Source organism: Colobus angolensis, unplaced genomic scaffold (genome assembly GCF_000951035.1).
Source record: "Colobus angolensis palliatus isolate OR3802 unplaced genomic scaffold, Cang.pa_1.0 Scaffold16, whole genome shotgun sequence".
Classification (NCBI taxonomy): Eukaryota; Metazoa; Chordata; class Mammalia; order Primates; family Cercopithecidae; genus Colobus; species Colobus angolensis.
In genome coordinates this window covers 21925925-21931552 of record NW_012114710.1, presented here as the reverse complement: position 1 = coordinate 21931552, position 5628 = coordinate 21925925, and the positions used below count along the sequence as shown (strand labels likewise).

General features: G+C 37.1%; 1 protein-coding gene across 2 annotated transcripts in view; it reads left to right on the top strand.

Moving 5' to 3' along the window:
- Nucleotides 1-5628, top strand: part of HNF4G (hepatocyte nuclear factor 4, gamma) — a 166502-nt gene that overhangs the window by 13212 nt on the left and 147662 nt on the right. The window lies entirely within an intron of this gene.

Sequence of the window (5628 nt, the reverse complement as noted above, 5' to 3'; positions counted from 1 at the left end):
TTGGTAGCTTGATGGGGATGGCATTGAATCTATAAATAACCTTGGGCAGTATGGCCATTTTCACGATATTGATTCTTCCTATCCATGAGCATGGTATGAAAAGAACTTAACCACTCTTAATCATTTGCTGTATTTTCCATTATCTATCATTAATGCCATTCTTACACTTAAGTATTATTCCTTGAACAATTTGTAAATTTAAAGCAAAGAAAAAGCAAAATTAGAAGAGCCATTAAAACTAGTGAAGATTATTTTGATAAAAGAAGAAAATGGGACAAAAATGTGGGAAATTAATGTAACCTAGAATAATATAAATTCACTTCTATAAAAATATGTATGACAAAGAGATTGCATATCACCTTTTAAAAAATAGTTTATTACAGTTATAGGAAAAATACACAGACCTTATTTAAAAAATACACGTTTTTCCTAAATGAAGAAAAAGAATGAATATGATATATATGTGTGTGTGTGTGTGTGTACATACACACACACATATATTTTAGGTAGCAGTGTTAGTTTGCTAGGGCCACCATAACATAATTCCACCTACTGGGTGGCTTAAATAACAGAAATTTATCTTTTCACAGTTCTGGAGGCTAGAAATTTAAGATCAAGATTTCAGCAGACTTGGTGTGTTCTGAAACCCTTCTGCTTGGCTTGCAGATGGCTGCTTCCTCCTGATGTCCTCATATGGCTGCCCCTAGATTGGTGTCTGTCTGTGTCCTGATCCCCTTTTATAAGGACACCAGTCATATTGTATCAGGGCCCACCAACATGACTTCATCTTGCCTTAGTTATTTCTTTCTGAGGTACTACTAGGGGTTAAGACTTTAACATATGATTTGGGGAGGGGCACACAGTTCAGCCAATAATAACAGAGCAGCCATAAAATGGTTTTGTCTCATTAGAAGCTTGGATGTTTTAAATCTTCCTTACAGTCTATGCATATATTTGTTTTCGACTATCAATTAAGTCAACATGATTCAAACATCTAGAATCAAAACCATTTGTTTACTTGTAGAAAGCTTTCCTCTCTCTTAACACTCATCCTCATCCACACTTTCCACGTTGTTGGCCTTAGCATATTCCCCCTTTGACAAGTCCTTCTGGCTAGGACAAAGGGCAAAACTGACCTGACTTGAGGATGATATCTGGAGTCACTGAATATATAGAAAGAAGAATCTTTCATGAATAACCTAGTGATAAATCTCTCTCTCTCTCTGTCTCTCTCTCTTTTTGTTTTTTTGTTTGTTTGTTTGTTTGTTTTTTGAGATGGAGTTTCCCTCTTGTTGCTCAGGCTGGAGTGCAATGGCGCGATCTCAGCTCACCGCAACCCCTACCTACCCGGTTCAAGCGATTCTGCTGCCTCAGCCTCCCGAGTAGGTGGCACTACAGGCATGAGCCACCGTGCCCGGCTAATTTTGTATTTTTAGTAGAGATGGGGTTTCTCCATGTTGGTCAGGCTGGTCTCAAATTCCTGATCTCAGGTGATCCGCCCGCCTCGGCCTCCCTAAGTGCTGGGATTACAGGCGCGAGCCACTGCGCCTACCTGTGATAAGTTTCTTGTGTTTTAAAAATTTATTTTTGTCTGCTACTTATGTACAAACCACTGTTTTCCCATCATGGCCTTTGAGTAAACGATAGTGTTTTGATTAAATAGCAGCAGAGGGAAGTTCTGTGGGCATGCATGTTTGTGTCCCTGAGACTATATCAGAAGTTAAACAACAGTGCCAAAGTAAGCTGAACTCCAAAGCAAGGCAGATACTGTGTTTGCATTTGGGAGAAACAGTTTAAGTATTTCTTTGAGGCTTTTGTGCTCTGCTCGGTTCAGGTCCTCATACAGACATTTATGTATCACCTTAATTTATAAATGGTGAGTTTTAGTAAGAAAGGTTGAATTTACACAAACAATAATCCAGAGGCTACTACACTGGGTACTTCACTTGAATCAACGAAAAGAAAAACACAGCAAAGCACCCTTCATGCGGAGCAAAAGTTTCAAGATGTTAGACCCATTCCGAGGTACACTATCTATGGTGGCATCCCCTCTGTCCTGTTTGAAAGAGATAAATACACATAAGCCTTTAAGATACAAAGGGCAGTTTCTGTATTTGAAGTTATGCATTAAATAGGTGATTTCAAAGTTTCTCAGGTAAAATCCTAACAACTCTTATTGTAGTACAAGCTCCATGATTCACGCCCACAAACACTTCAGTGTCACTTACAGTGTAATTTCAGCTCATGGATGTTTGGAAGAGTATGCTCACTCCCGTGAGTCTGTTTTAAAACAGTGAGTGATTAGTTGTGTTATGGCTTTAGCCATCTTGCAATAAATATATTAGGAACAGTAGTTTGTTCATTTAGAGAAATTTATCAGGTCCTATCTATTTAACTTCTTTGTGCCTTAGTTTGCATATCTCTAATCTGGGTTACCACCACTTACTTCCATAGGATTCCTGAGAATCTTCAATTGAACAAGATATATAAGACAACACTCAGCACCATTTCTGGTACTTGGCAGTTGCTTAATCAACTGAAATATTTTTTCTCTATTATTTTTAATTTCCTCTTATGATATCAGAACTAGGTTAAAAAAAAGAGAACTCCTAATTTTTTTTGCTTAAATCAAAAGCCAGGAGTCTTCTTAATTTCTGTCTTCTCCTTGCACATCTTATCTAATTCATCAGTAAATTAGAGATCTGCCAATATTACCTTCAAATGGGCCTCACGTTTTCCACTTATCTTTACCTCTACAGCTACTATGTTGTCTGAGCCAATTGTGTACCCGGACCACTGCTGTAAGTCTACGAACTGCTTTCTCAGTAACCACGTTGCTCCCTTCAAGGGAGCATTTAAACGTAAATAAGAATACGTTGTCTTCTTGCTTAAAATCATCTGATTGGTTCTCATTGTACTAGGAATAAAGCCCGGACTCTCTGTTGTGGCCTATGAGGCATCTGATGTTCTGGCCTCAGCCAGAAGCCAAGAGAGGTAAGAGAGATCTTACCTCTTGCAACTCTCTTTGACTCCCCCAAGTTTTAGTCACATCTGAGTTTTCTTTATTCTCCTTAAATTAGTCAAGCTTTTTTTTTTCTTTTTCTTATCTCAGGGCCTTCATCATTTTGTTCAATATTCCTTCCAAACCCTTCCCCAACCTCCCATCCGTAAACATCACATGAATATATTTTTTCCTTTAGTTCTCAGTTTCTGTGAGTTTCCTCTGATTTGTACAGGTGTCTTTTTTCGTATTTATTGATGATTGGAGATAACTGAATAGACCCAGCTGACTGGGAGGTCTATCAGCAGCAGAAGGTTGAGAGGATATTGTCACAGGAGACCAGGGAGCAAGAGGAGAAAGGAAATTAGGATACTGAGTGTTTAATGAAGCAAAACAAACAAACAAAATAACTCTGACTCATTCTTTACATATAACCTGAATTTGTATATGACATGATATAATTATTTTTGTTTGGATTAAGATATGATGATTACTAAGAAATGCTAGTTGAGGACTCTAAAGCAGTACTGGACAACAAAAGTATAATTCAGCCTCATGTGTACTTTTAGTTCTTACAGCCACATTGCAGGTAAGTAGAAACAAAGGAAAGTCACTTTAATAATCTATTATATTTAACTGAATATATTAAAAATATAATCACTTCAATGTATAACCAATATAAATGGACAAATTATTAATGAGAAGAAACAAAGCAAACAAAATTATTAATAAGATCTTTTCTGTTCCTTTTTCATTGTAGGGCTTGGAAATCTGTGCATTTTACACTTGCAGCATATCTCACTTCACCTAGTCACAGTTCAGAGCTCTGTGATCACATGTGGCCAGTGGCTACCTAATTGGTCAGTCCAGGTCTAAAGGTTATTTAAAGGAAGTTTAGTCTGCACCATTCTTTTATCGTCTGGGATGACTTTTTATTCAATTTTGTGACAATTTAACTTTGAATTGGTTTTTTAGATTAGATATACCAGCTTTCTATTTTCAATGACTTTTAAATAGATTTATGGGAAAAATATTTTCTTGCGTTTATGAAAAACCTATCATCTCTATCTTAATTATGTTTGAAGATAAATAAGGTTGACAGGGGTTAGTTTACACTGGATAGTTGACAGTGCTGCTAGACTTTCCACAACTTTTAAGATTTACGTAAGGCAGTTTACACGGAAATTGCACATGCAAGTGGTTCACAAACTTGAGTGGGCATCAGAATCAGCGGGAAGCTAGTAACTCTGAAGATTTTTTGGCTTCACCCCAGGACTCAGTAGGTCTAGGATGGTGCCAAGCACCTGCATTTGTAGCAAGTTTGCAGGTGCTGCTGCTGCTGGTAGAGGCCAGTACTGGCATACGCCATCTCATCTCTCCACATGCATGGCGCACGTGGAGATTGCTTTGAGCAACAGGGCATGCTTTTCTTCTTTATATGGTTGATGATGCAGACCTTGGAAACAACTCTTCTTTTCCTTTCTTTCTATGTGTGTGTGTGCCAGTTGGAGGGTAGATGGAGGAAGTTACTTACCTGTTCATTATGCTGTTGTGTTCTACTCTGAGAAAACAGTAGCAAAATAACTTTAGGGGAAGCATAACAACAAAATAAATTTCAGAGAAGGAAATTGAGATCAGTGACCAATACAAGCTCCTAGTGACTGTTCCATATATTTTACCACGCTGTGAGGGGTGGGGAAATAGGAAGGTATTTTACCTGTACAGTGTTGATTTTCTAGGTCCAGATGACAGACTATTACTGAAGTAATAATAGCTTTGTTGAATACTGAACCAAAAGCTAATATTTTTCCCAGAGTAATTTATCTGTTTTCTAGCCATTATGATATCCACTAAGTTCTAAGTGTTAAATTAGCTTTGAGGCTCACATGGAAATAAGTACCATTGTTTATATGATCAGGCCAGTGCTTGTTCAGCTACTGTTCCATGTTGGATTTCTGCAAAGCTCCAATTGTGTGAATCAGGCCTCAGTGGATACTATGTAAAATGAATGTCAAATTTCTGAGTGATGAGGAAAATCATTATCAAAGTAAATATATTAACTTTGATAAGGCTATACATTTTAAGATTTTTTTTAAAAAGGCTAAATTTAGGAAATAATACAGTGAAATTAATCTTTCCTCCTTATGTTCTCTGAAAACTTTTATTTCCTTGCTACATTATCTAATATTTATTGAGCATTTAATATTTGCAGGCACTGCTCTAAATGCTTTATCAGCATTAGTTCATTTAGTCCTCATAACAAGCTGATGACTATATTATTATCATTCTGATTTTACAGATGGGTGTTACACAACCAGTTAGGAGCAGAGATGATATTCTCCTGGGCTTAACTGCCACATTATATCTTCCTCTGTGAGGTTCAGCTGCCTTAATGCCTTCTTTCAAGACTCGATCTTTCTTCCTTGACCTTTTCCTAGTCCATAAACTTATACCCAACTATACATCCATTTGAAATAGTTTTGGCCAGGAATTTTTTTCCCTTTTCCATAATTTTATACTTTTTTCTCCCTCCATGTCTTCCCTGTCATTCACCTTATCTGAAAGTATAATCTCTCTTCTTTTGGCTTAACTCTGCCCTTAATAACATTTTACATTAGTTAGCTCTC